Source organism: Sinocyclocheilus anshuiensis, unplaced genomic scaffold, assembly GCF_001515605.1.
Source record: "Sinocyclocheilus anshuiensis isolate Anshui unplaced genomic scaffold, SAMN03320099.WGS_v1.1 scaffold1518, whole genome shotgun sequence".
NCBI lineage: Eukaryota > Metazoa > Chordata > Actinopteri > Cypriniformes > Cyprinidae > Sinocyclocheilus > Sinocyclocheilus anshuiensis.
Genome location: NW_015548194.1, coordinates 189,906 through 203,851, shown reverse-complemented (window position 1 = coordinate 203,851; position 13,946 = coordinate 189,906).

The window sequence follows — 13,946 nt, the reverse complement described above, 5'->3', positions numbered from 1 at the left end:
TGACCAGGAGTACAGGAGTTGCTCAAAGGCTGTGGTTTACATTTGTGGTCCTGGGGACCCACAACACTGCACATTTTGTATGTCTCTCTTGTTAAACACACCTGATTCAGATCATCAGCTCCTTAGGAAAGAGCTCCATTAACTGAACTGAGTGTGTCAGAAAAGAGAGACATACAAAATGTGCAGTGCTGTGGGTCTCTAGGTTCAGGATTGAAAACCACTGTCGTAAGTTGCTCAGCTTGGCTCGTAATTCCTCTCATATAACAACCATATATGAGCATCAACGATTTCAACAAAACAAAATCGCTCGCAGGCTCTGGAATTAGACTATTAATTGATATCTATCTAGCTATGTGTAACTGAATCGTGAAATCCAGCCCTGTGGATTACCTGTCTCTCCTCCTGACCCTTTTGTCGTGTGGGTCCAGGAAGGCTGCTTGTATGTCTGGATACCGCTGCACAAATCTTTCAACCATGAGAAATGCAGTTCCAGCATGTCCTCACATCCAGGACAGCAGAATATTCAGGCAGGCCTGAAACATACAAGTCACTGAAATCAATTTAAATCTGTTTAGTCTTGCCTGAGTGATGCTGAAACAGCGAGGTTTCACCCAGGATTCGCGGCTTCATATGGAACACAGTCTTCATGTTGGATGATCTCTTGATCCTGGATTCTTGCTGCTGTCCACCTGGAGATGGTTTGGGTCATATGTGGTTGTGTTCAAAGGGTAATGAATTAATGGTACAAAATTACCGATAGCAGCACCATTGGTACTGTAGCTTATATCAATTTTTCAGTACTGAACAAGTCAGGAAGCGAATTAGTACTAGTTCTCGATTACCCATCCCTACTCATAATATTGTTGCTGCTGCCCAGACTGTCTTTCCACATGCTGAAAAAAATGTATCTTAGTTTTACAGCAATGAATAAAACATTTAAAGGATTAGTTCACTTCCAGAATAAAATTTTCCTGATAATTTACTCATCCAAGATATTTGTGTCTTTCTGTCTTCAGTCGCAAAGAAATTAAGGTTTTTGAGGAAAACATTCCAGGATTTTTCTCTATATAATGGACTTCAGTGGGGACCGAACCAATGAGCTGAAGGTCCAAACTGCAGTTTCAGTGCAGCTTCAAAGAGCTCTTCATGATCCCAGCCGAGGAATAAGAGTCTTATCTAACCAAACCAAAGCTCATTTTCTAACAAAAAAAAATAAAATTCATATACTTTTTAACCACAAATGCTCGTATTTTTTCTTTCTTTTTATTATTGACTATGCTGAACAATTAACATTCATATCATAAAAATATATTACAAAGAGGACATTCACATTTTATGAAAGAAAAAAAAAGAAAGAAAAATAAAAAATAGAGTAACTGAAATTTATTATTAACTAAATAAATGAAACTTACCTACATTCAAGTGCTGATAAAAAAAAAGAATGCTTGAAGCTAGAATAAAATAGATTTGTTTGTTTGTTTGTTTAAAAGTAGAGGCTCTGTTCTTTATTTTGATGTATTGCATGTTCAGATGTTCATACAAAAAAATATTCTGGAGGCCATGAAACTTCTGTGAAAATGAGAAAAAAATGCTGGCGGTGGCTGGCAACTTTTTTCTAAAAGGCTGGCAGGGAAAAAGTTAATATAATATATAGAATCATCCTCTGTAAAGCAGCGCATGAACATATGAAAATGTATTATTATCTTTCTAAATGTGTGCTCATTTGGGCTAAAGACTTAATGGAGCTGTTTAAAGTAGCCATGACGACAAATTAATCAGTGTAGTCGCGATTCAATACGTGTGTCCTTTTATGCGAAATAATCATAAATACCAGTTTATGCTGTTTGATTATGGCCTTGAAGGTCATAGTTGGAAGCTGTTAGACCCGGCTGGCCCGTTTAGCCCTTGTGTGCGCTGTGGAAATGCAGTTAATAATTTCTGACTGGCATAACTGAACAAATCAAACAAACGTAAACAGGCAAAGGTGGGGCCCCCTACAAGGCGGGGCCCATGGGCTGCAGCCCAGTCAAGCCCAATGGTAAGTCTGGCCTTGACTGTACCTGAAACAGTAAACTATCCGCTAACTATCCGCTTTATAAATTTCTTTCAATGGAGGTTCATGAACGCATAATATTCATGTGTTTTCACATAATGATATAAACGGAGTGAGCACATATTTATAGACAGTTAAAGCTTTTGAAAAACATACTGAAGAATAAACTCTAGCTATACTCTGGTGTATTTCATTGTTAAAAACCTTTTGACCTTTTTGACATGATTTGTGATTTGAAACATTCACTCATAGTGCGACTCCACTATTTTCGGGACGTGACAACTATCCTCAGGAAAGCTGCAGAATGACGGGACCTAATCTACAACGGCCAAAAGATCCGTATATTTCCAGATTTTACTCCTGAAGTGGCAAAGCGCAGAGCAGCCTTCAATAGAGCAAGAGAATTACTCAGTGACAAGCCAGGGGTGCGGTATGGAACATTATTCCCAGCAAAGTTGAGAGTAACTTTCAATGGCACAGAGACCGTGTTCACTGATGCGAGAAAAGCCGAAGAGTTCGCCAAGCTGCACTTTGGTACTGGCCGGAAGGATGCTGACGGTAGTGGTTGATACTAACAATGGCGCTCTGGGTAATAAATAACAGGACAATGGTTTAATTGTCAGGTTTAAGGGCTTTTTTTCCCTTCATTTAAAGGTATGTGCTTCTTCGCAGAGATTACCTTCTAGGTTGTTTAATATTCTGTGGCTGTTCACACCAGTGGTTTTTGTACTATCACTGATATTCAGCATATTTCTAATAAGTTCAAGTGTTCAAAGTGTTAATTCTGGATTTCAGAATATATGTTATTTGTGGGGCTGTTTTAGGCTTCTACTGTTAGAAGTGTTCAGAAAGGGAAGTAGTGATTGTTCATGTCTGTTTATTGTTTTGTTTTTTACCTATTTTTTCTTTCTTGTTACTTCCTTAGCGGGGTCGCGTCTTACTCTGAAGGGTTCTAGGTATAGGCAAGACATCGGGTGTGTTAAGGCCGGGGTGGGTAATGTCGGGACTTTCATATTCTCTGTCCAATTATTCAAAGAAACTTATCCTAAGGTTTTGGAAAATGACAGAAGCCCCATCAGCTAAACTTTGGTTGGAAGAGATGATTAAGGTAGTACATTTGGAAAAAATTAGATTCCTGTTGGTAAAAAAATTGGATAAATTTGATAAGATTTGGTCTCCTCTTCTCCTATATCTTGAAAATGCAGGCTGAGTAATCATGCGGTGTTGACCGCACCATTAGTGTGGTATGATTTAAGTCCCTAGGGTGGGGAGGGAGGTAAGGGGTTGTTTTGTTTTGTACCATAAATGTTTGTTGTGCTTGTACGTTCAGTTTTTTATGTGTTATTTAGGTTTGTATGTATATATATATATATATATATATATATATAACTGAAATCATGGTATGTAACAATAACTATTGGATTGTTTCATTGAACACCTTAATAAAAAGATTTAAACACAAAAATCACTAAACACTTGTAATCCTGCTTACCACATCTAACAACTGAGGTAATACAACTTAAAAAATAAGAACTTGAAAATACTTACATTTAAACACCACATCTTTGCTTGCATGTAACGGTACATCTGCCGGCGCCGCTATCTTTTCAAATAAACGACGGCTGTTTATGGCGACGCAGAGAATTGTGGGTTTTCGGTAGCAGCGAAGGATACACCTCATGCATCCTCCGAATTCCTGTGAAAGAAGGTTACATTCGAAGGTCGCATTTGGAGTGTTCTACTTGCTTTTCTGAAATGAGACAGCCTCGATGATCTATGCAGCCTTCAAATGCGACCTCCAGAGGGCACAGCCTTCGAAATGAGACACTGCTATTGTTCAAACCGCCAGACAACTTTACATTCGACAAGCCAGGGGATTGGCTTTCATGGCGACAGCGTTTTTTGCGATACAGAACAGCAACCAAACTCCCGGAAGAGGTTGGCACAGTCCAAGTGAGTACGTTAATTTACGCGATGGGAAATGAGGTGGAAAATATTTATAAATCATTTGTGTTCAACCAAAGAGAGTGGCAAGACGATTTTCAGAATCAGAATGAGCTTTATTGCCAGGTATGTTTACACATTTGAGGAATTTTGAGACTGTTTTGAAGAAATCCGATGACTATTTTGTACCACAGACCAACATCATACACGAGAGGGTGCAGTTTCACCAGTGAATTCAATGACCAGGGGAAAAAGCAGAGACCTTTATCCATGCACTGTACGAGTTGTCGGAAAACTGTGACTTTGGCGCCAACAGAAACTTGAACATCGGAGACAGATTAGTTGTAGGAATAAGAGACAAAGACTTTTCAAAAAGGTTACAACTATTTAAAGACCTCGCACTGGATGTTGTGGTACAAATGGTAAGACAAGCAGAGGAGGTTACTCACCAGGTCAGCCAGCAGGTCGAGCATCCCAAGCGGCATACTCGAGGATGTCGCTACAGGTCCAAGTACAACAGAGAGCACCAACCTGGGAATATAAAGAAATACAAGGATAAGTGTAGCCGATGCAGCAAAACAAAACATAGAGAGAGAAAAATGTCTAGTGTTAGGAGCAGAATACAGGAGATGAGATAAAAAAGGCCACCGGGAATGCATTTGCAAAACTAAATTATTTCATGAAGTCATGAAGGAGGAAAGAGAAACAGACTCATTTTACCTTGGATCTGTACATCAGACTGGGAAAGACAGTACAGAAACATGGACTGTCAATCTGACACTTGTAATGTTTAAAATAGATATGGGAGCAGACGTAACAGTGATTAGTGAAAAGACATTCCAAAACCTGCGAACAAAAGAAGAATTGAGCAAAGCCAAAGTTACTCAATAGTCCAGGAGGGCAGCTAAATTGCATGGGACAGTTAAGAAAAAGCATAGATATAAGGCAAAACCTTATGAACCCACTATATACATTGTAAAGGGGCCAACAGTAAATAATCTCCTCAGGGGAAAATCCGCTAAAGAAATGGGCCTGGTCAAACAAATAGAAGAGCTCAGCACAGCCATTGGGGATCACAGAATACTAAAGACTGAACCAGTTAAGATACTACTCAAAGAAGGAGCAGAATAAAATGTACTTACTTCTGTCACAAAGCAAGGCCAGACACAACAGGTAAGTGCAAATCAGGATGGTTTATTGACTGGGTAAGGGGATGACTGCAATAGGTGAGTTAAAGGCAGGTGAGTGTCAACACAGTGAATGGTTCCAGGGTGCTTATCTGAGTTCTGATGCTGAGGATCGGATGCCGGTTACGTTGGAGATCGTGGAACAGTTTCCAAGGAGTCGTTGGAGGATCGCGGGAGGAACAGCAGGTAAATCGTTCTAGGAGAATTTGGCTGAGAGAGTCCAGAGCAGTTCGTAGGAGTGAACGGTAGACCGGACAGTGAGTGACTGTGCTGTGTGTGTATTTGTAGTGTAGCTTGATTGGTGACAGCAGGTGCGGGTGATCAGAACTCAGGTGACTGTGATCGGGTAATTATCCTGGATGGTGACTGAAGTGACTGTGATGAATCCCTGACAACTTCATTGTTGTTGTTGTTTTTTTTTGTCTGCCTGCTATGTTGTTTTACTCTGTTTTTTATTTAATATTTTCTCTACTTTGTTCAGCACTTTGGTCAGGTTTGATGTGTTTAAATGTGCTACATAAATCAAATTGACTTACTTTACAGAACTGTATGCTGTTAATACTGCCCGTAGAGTCCTGTTGCCTTTTCTTCTAAAAGTGAAGGAAGTATTTGGAAGGATGGAAGCAAGCAGAGTGATTGAGAAGGTAACCCAGCCAACAGATTGGTGCCTGTCATTAAACCCAACAGGTGTGCATATGTGTGGATTTAAAGAAACTGAATGAAAATATCAAAAGAGAACGATTCATACTGCCGATGACAGACGAGATTCTCACGAAATTAACAGGTACAAAAGTGTTCACATCGCTAGATGCTGCAAGTGGCTTGTGGCAAATACCTTTGCACACCCGAGAGCAGCCGGTTAATGACTTTCATCACACAATTTGCTAAATATTGTTTTAAACGTCTTCCTTTCTGTATCAGTATTGCTCCTGAGATTTTTCAGCGAAAAATTCAAGAGCTGCTGAAAGGCCTAGAAGGAGTTCAGGTGTACATGGATGATGTGATTGTATATGGAGCATCCATGCAGGAACACGACAGAAAATTGAACTAGCAGGCCTAAAATTAAACAAAGATAAATGTGTGTTCTGGTAAAATTAGCTGCATTTCCTGGGTCAGGGAGTCAATGAGAATGGAATCTGGGCAGACCCAGAGAAAGTCAAAGCCATCGTTGAACTCAAAGCCCCAAAGAATGTACACGAACTAAAGAGAGTGCTGGGGATGATTAATAATATGGGGAAATATATACATCATCTGACAACTCTCGGAGGACCACTATACGAACTCCTCTGAACAAAAACTGCATGGACATGGGACTCGGCACAGGAGCAAGTACCATACCAGCAGTAATGGTTTAAGGGGGTACTCCTCCAACAACATTGTGGCAGTGGTCCCTTTAATAAACAGCAAAGATTTGGACAATGTGCCGATTAGATGCCAGAGACTTTTACTCAGACTAATGAGATTCAGCATGACAGCCGAGTACGCTCCAGGTAAAACATTTGTAGTAGTGGACACTTTATCACAAAGCGGCACCATGGACAGCACTACTGAAGCAGACATAAGCCGCTATGTTAACATGAACTTGGGAAATGTTCCCGTATCACAAAGTAAAATAAATGCAATTCGCAAGGCAACACAACAAGATGAAAACTTGCAGAGAGTAAAATAATTATTCAGAACTGGATGGCCCACACACTCCCGAGATGTACACCCCTCTGTAAGAGATTTTCATGTCCTCAATAGCGAATTGTCGGAGACTGACGGCTTGCTCACTTGGGGAAACCGTATCATCATACCAGAATCCCTACAACGAGAAATTCTAGACGAATACATGAAGGACACCAGGGATGGACCAAAGTCCCACTCTCCTTACTGACAGACCATGGCTGAGCCTAGGTGCGGATCTGTGTGAATACAAAGGCAAACATTATATTGTACTCTCGGATTATTATTCCATGTATTTGGAAATCCTACACTTACCGAATACCACAGCCTAACAAGTTGTCATCAAACTCAAAGCAACATTTGCATGATTTGGCATTCCTGAAGTGGTCGTTTCAGACAATGGCCCACAATTTGCGAGTGAAACTTTCCAGACATTCATGAGTTTGATTTTCAGCATGTTACTTCAAGCCCGCATCATCTGTCCAGCAACGGACAAGCGGATCGAGCTGTCCAGTCGGCAAAAGCAAATCTACAGCAAAAAGGCCCGGTGCTAGCTGTCACGATCTCTAGCTGGAGTGCCCATGAGCTCCTCTAGAGGGCACTCTATCCCATACCTTCACCACTCAACCCCGGACTCCATTTCCCAGATATACCAGAAACTCTTTAGTGGACTACACCTGTTTCCAATCAGGAGGACTAATTAAGTTGCACCCTTTCACCCACTCATTGTTGTGTATTGTATGTTCGTAACTGCATTCCTAGCCATCCGTTGTTCCCATGTTTTCTTGTTTCCTTGCCTTGCCTTCGTGTTTTTTGACCCTGGACAGTTTTCCTGGCACCACACACCAAGCTCCGGTGGCTGCGGAGTTTGGCTCACCAAGGTCACCACCAAGTCCAGTTATCATGGTCGCCACTCCTGTGTTCTCAAGTACAGTGGCTGTCACACCAAAGCCTCGTCCCATCACGGCTGCCAGCCCAGAGCCTTTCCACAAGATGGCCACCAGCCCAGAGCCTCTGCACAAGATGGCTGCCAACCCAGAGTCTCTCCACAAGATGGCCGCCGTTCCAGAGTCTCATCCCATCGTGGCTGCCGTTCTAGAGTCTCTCCCCATCATGGCCACCATGTCGACCATACCCACTGCCTCAAGGTCAGTCCCAAGGTGTCCGAGACTAGCATCCAGTGTGGAGGATCCACCGCTGATGTCGGTGCGAGCAGCAGGTATCCCAAGGGCCTCAGAACTAGTCATCACAGAGACTGTTCCCCTAGGCTCAGTGCTCCCTGTAATGGTGGTCGCCATCCTGTGTGTTTGGACTACTCACTGCTCTGTTACTCCTCCTGAGCCTGCTCCAGTCCATGAGTCCGTGCCAAAGCCTGCTCCAGTCCTTGAATCAGGTGGAGGTGGCAGCTTCTGCTGCAGAACCTCCAAAGGCAGCAGTGTCTGCCTTTGAACTCTCTACCAGTCCAGCCGCGGCCAAAGATGCCGCCCGTGAACCCTCTGATGGTCCTGTAATGGCCAAGGAGGCTGTCTCTGAACTCTCAGCCTGCCCTGTCATGGCCATGGAGGCCGTCTTTGAGCTCTTCGCCTGTTCAGTCATGGCCAAGGAGGCTGTTTATGAACTCTCTGCCTGTTCAGCCATGGCCAAGGAGGCCACTGTTAACCTCTCTGTGCTCTCTGTTCCAGTTCTGCTATATCCGCCTTGGTTGTCTCCCGCACCATCAGCTCCACTGAAGTGGTCCTCCGTTCCATCTGCTCCACCATGGGGATCTTCAGGCCCATCTGCTTTGCTTCAGCTCCACCCTGGTGGTCTTCTGCTCTGCCTGCTCCACCCTGGTGGTCTTCGGCTCCGCCCTGGCTTCCCGTTCCGCTGGCTCCACTTGGGACCCTGCTCTGCCCACTCCGCCTTGGCACCCTGCTCTGCCGGCTCCACCCTGGCTTCCTGCTCTGCCGGCTCCGCCCTGGCATTCTGCTCCGCCTTGGCTTCCTGCTTCGACGGCTCTGCCTGAGTCTCCAGATCCTCCACACGGACCTGGCCCACCATCCCTCCCCCTGATCCGCCTCCGCTCCACCTCCCTCCTGGACTCATGCCTGTTCTCGGTTAGGAGTGTCTGTCACGATCTCTAGCTGGAGTGCCCATGAGCTCCTCTAGAGGGCACTCTATCCCATACCTTTACCACTCAACCCCGGACTCCTTTTCCAGATATACAAGGAACTCATTAGTGGACTACACCTGTTTCCAATCAGGAGGTCTATTTAAGTTGCACCCTTTCACCCACTCATTGCTGTGTATTGTATGTTCGTAACTGCATTCCTTGCCATCCATTGTTCCCGTGTTTACTTGTTTCCTTGTCTTGCCTTGCCTTCGTGTTTTTTTACCCTGGACTGTTTACCTGGTTTTTATGATTGTTTGCTGCTTGCCCTGACCATTGCCTGTTTTCGGATTACTCTTGTCTTTGCCTTGGATATTACGGTTTTACTGGTATTTTGACCCTGCCTGTCTGACTATGATTTCAGTAAAGCCTGCATTTGGATCCTCAACCTCCGTTGACACGCCTCCCACGTTACAGAAGCGTTGTTGAGTTACAGAACTACTCCACCTACAACTCATTCCATCAGGGGCCTGTACAGGCACCGAAACAACAGTGGACTCAGAAACAAAGACTGATGATGACACTGGACAAACAAATAACCCACTGCCTACTCAGAGTAGCAAAGGATTGAGAGTAACAAGGTCTGGTAGAGTGAGTAAACCAGTTCAGAAACTGAATTTGTAGCTGTATGTGTCCCAGGTAGCATAAGGATTGTGATTAAAAGACTGTTCAAATGTCAATGTTAAGTGTTGATATGCTTATAGAGTGAATGTTAGTAAAACATTGAGAAGTTACAGTTCTGTTTATGCATACAGTTAAATCCTGCAAATTATAGAATGTTTAAATGTCTAAGGGAGGACAAGTTGAAATCATAAAACAGCCTTGTATAAAGTTTACAGGGATAATATGCTATGTTCATTATGTAATGTTTCTGATTTTAATTCTGTTGTTAAAGTGATATGGCAAATTCTTAAAAGGGGGAGGTGTCAGAGTATTATGTGATAGACTTTGAAAAAAACCAGCCAATATAGTGACGTCAGTAATGGGAACTGAACAATGATGCACGTGTGTAAGAGCACCTCTGTTCTTTAATTGTTTTTGGTAATTAAAATAGTGAGAGACTCACCGCCTGCCTTCTTTCTTTGACAAAATCCAAACTCAGAATAAAAAAAAAAAGATCAAAATATATCTAATAAAGCTAATATCGTATTGACATGTTGCTGATTCCCATCCTTAATAGTTTTAACTACAACTGGGTATATTGTCATGATGTCACCTGCGTTCATCAATAACACAAAAGTTAGACTGCCTTAGGATATCTATCTACACAGGACTTCTAATGTTTAGTCAGACTGCATGTTGTTGAGAATATTGTTTAAATCCAGAGGGCAGGTTAGTGGTAATTGTACATGCATGTGACAGAACTAGCTTGTATCTTGTAACTGACATTTCCTGGCACTGCCATCTGCTTAAACTCCCATTATATGGCGTTATTTTACTGACAAATGTCGTGAGCGCATTATTGTAGCGCGAAAGCACATTAATACAATGCGCGAGCATTGTGAACGTTTAATTCAGGTGCGAAAATAATTAATATCTATAGTGTATGAGCACAGAGAGATTTGTGAGTGCACAGGACACAGTTTGAGTGAGAGGAGAGACACGTTTTAAGTGCACGCACTCTCTCCGGGTGAGAGCAGCGTGTATCTGAGCGCGAGCGTCCAGTTTTGTGCGAGAGCAAGGGAAATCCGAAAGTATTAATGTGCTTTCGCGCTACAATAATGCACTCACGACATTTGTCAGTAAAATAACGCCATACCATTATGCCCACAATATGTGAATGTTATAGGCATTACAGACTATGGGGTCTAAAGGTTAAGGACAGACATTTATAAGACTGTAAATAGAGAAGAGACTTTAATGTCCTGTCTTTAGTTCATCCCTGGCAGGAGCAAACATATTCTAGTTATTAAATAATTAAACAAAAATATCTTCTGAGACCAAGGAATGAAGATCTTGCTGATTATCATTGTCCAGTTAGCTCCTAGATGGCATAGCTATTCTTTTAAATATTTCATTATATACAGTAATTACAGATGTTTATGCCAGTGCCATAGCATCCCCCTCTGACCTTTGAAATGTTTCTCCTGCAAAAACTCAGTTACTCAAGAACCATATGTTGTGTAATTAACTGGAAGTAATTGTCTGATCAGCTAAATTCATTAAAACTAGTGTTTTTCTCACTCTCTCTTTCACTGACAAGAGCACTTTTGCCAAGACAAACGCTCTGGTCTAATGAGGTGCTTTAATAAAGCAGGGAAGACAGCAGGAAAATACAGACTCATTATATTGTTGCTGTGTTCCCACTAAACAGCTGCTTTATTGAGTGACACAGACGCTTTTGTCTGTTTCTGCGTGCTGTTTAATGTCAGGTATTATCTGTATTCTGACTGGAATACTGTGTGTACTGTATGTATAGGCCTATATACTGTAAAAAAAAATACTGTAACACTGGTAAAAAAAATCAATATCATCTTGTCATGTGTTGTCTTAATAATAGATAATAAAATAAATAATACAACTATTAATTAGCAGGTTATTATATGTAGCATTTTACATATCGGTTTTATCTGACTATATTGCCACTATTGGCTATTTCACCTATATAACCTGTATCTATCTATATTTAGAGCTTAGTTTGCAATCCCTTTTTCTTTACAAGTTACAGCTGCAATTACATAAATATTTTGTAAATTTGTCAGAGTTTAAGTGTAACCAACCCTTGTAAAAACTAGCCAGTCTTCATGAATTTATTTGATGGGCCATTAAGGAGACATTAAATAAAATATTTATTGACTGGAGAGAGGGAATACCATTTTATTGCTGTCAAACATCTAATATGAAGGACATCAGCACAGATGTGACATGTGAGAAACAGAAGATGACCGAAAGTGATAGAGACATAAGCGACTCAGGGTTTGGCTGGTTTGCCTTATTAGCCCCTGTTGGTAGATGCTGGAAGAGAGCTAGAATTTTACATTATATTGCTAATTAACATTAATTTACTTGTAAATCCGATATAATCACAGCACAGAAGATGAAAGTGACAGCCAGCTGTACATCTCTATATATGCAACAGCCATGATGACCTGATTTTCTGAACAATTTAAAACCATATTCGTGTTCTTATTTCTGATGATACAAACCCTGAGTGGATGTTTAAGTGTGTGTGAGTTCTAAGTAACATCAGACCATTCTAGGATAATGAGATATGCATTTGTCCTCCAAAACACTCTCACTGTAACCTCTAAACAAATATTTGGTGAAGAGCTGTCATCACGCTAAATAATGCTGTGATCCTATCCAATGCTGTTTCCATGACAACTCTTTCCAACAGCATCCCCACTATGGAGATATTGCAGTCTGGTCTGGTTAAATGCTTAATGAGAAGGTTAACACTGTTATGCATTTAGTGTTCAGTATACTGTAAAAATAAGCACAAAAGTAACAACTACGATATCCCTCAACACCACCCCCAATAGGTACATTTACAAAATTATTCATTCTGTCCTTTTAACAGTCAATTTGGTAACACTTTATAATAACTTTCATTTATAAATCATTAACAAACATTATATAATGCTTAACAGATGATTAGTTAATATATATTCAGATAGCTAGAAATATGAGAGAATGTTCTTGTTAATGTTTACTAATGAACTTACTAAACATTACCTAATGATTAACATGAGATTATTTAATGTAAATTGAAATGCTTAGAAATGTCTGTAAACTTTCAGTTCATATGATATTCATTTGTTGGTCTTTGTTGTGTAGACCTCTATTTACACATCTACGACGACGTTCAACGGCATAAAACATGCCTAAACAGAGAGAGAGAGAGAGAGAGACTGCCTGAATGACTGAGCGCGTCCTCCATCAGGTTAAGTCATATTCATGAAAAAAATTTGTTTGCGATGTCCTAAGAGTAATGTTGTTGTAATATCCTAATATCTTTTCAATGTTTAGGGGTAACGTACTCCCTCATGACTGGTGTCAGTGCTATAAAGTGAAGCATCAGCTAGCTTCAGCTTTTCCCCCGTCGTTTATCCCAGCGTTTACCCCTCACATCACTAGCTCCGCCCTTGCTCCATAGCTCATGACCGGAAGAGAAGAGGAGTTGTTTTGAGGGGGAGGGGAGGTTAACGTTTCAATTTTGATTTCATGGTGACTTTAAGAATGTAATCAATATTCCACTCTGTGTCCTATTTACTGTGCTTAGCAACCCTTTTAATGTGATCTCCTGCACCCCAGTCTCCCTCAGCTTATTCTTCATTACCTGCCTCTGTGTTTCATATCTCATACAAGTCATGATTATGAGCTCCACTGACTCCTCTTCTCGACATCCCTCACACAACCCTGTCTGGTGCTTCCCTATCATCTTTAGTGTTTTATTCAATGAACAGTGTCCCAACCTTAACCTAGTCATCACTGCATCTTCTTTCCTATTTCCAATTACCACCCTATCCTCTTTAACATTTCTTTGAATTTGGTATAAGTGCCTCCCTTTCTTCTCTCTGTCCCACCTCTCTTGCCACCTTTTATTGATTTTCTCCCAAATTATGCATTTAACCTCTGCTTTACTTAAATTTACCTGCATTTCTACGTTCTCTTTTGTTAGTGCCCTTTTAGCCAGCCTATCTGCCATCTCATTACCCATAATTCCAACATGTGCTGGGACCCACATAAATTTGACCTGACATCCCTTATGAATTATTCTTGTGTTTAATTGAAGCACTTCATACAGAATATCTTGCCGAGCTTTTGAATGAAGTGACCTTAAACTTGCCAAGACTGATAAAGAATCAGAGCATATCAAAACCTTTTCCTGCCCTACCTTTTCCACCCATTGAAAAGCAATTAAAGGGGTCATATGATGCTATTTCAAGTTTTCCTTTCTCTTTGGAGTGTTACAAGCTGTTCGTGAATAGATAAGATCCCTAAAGTT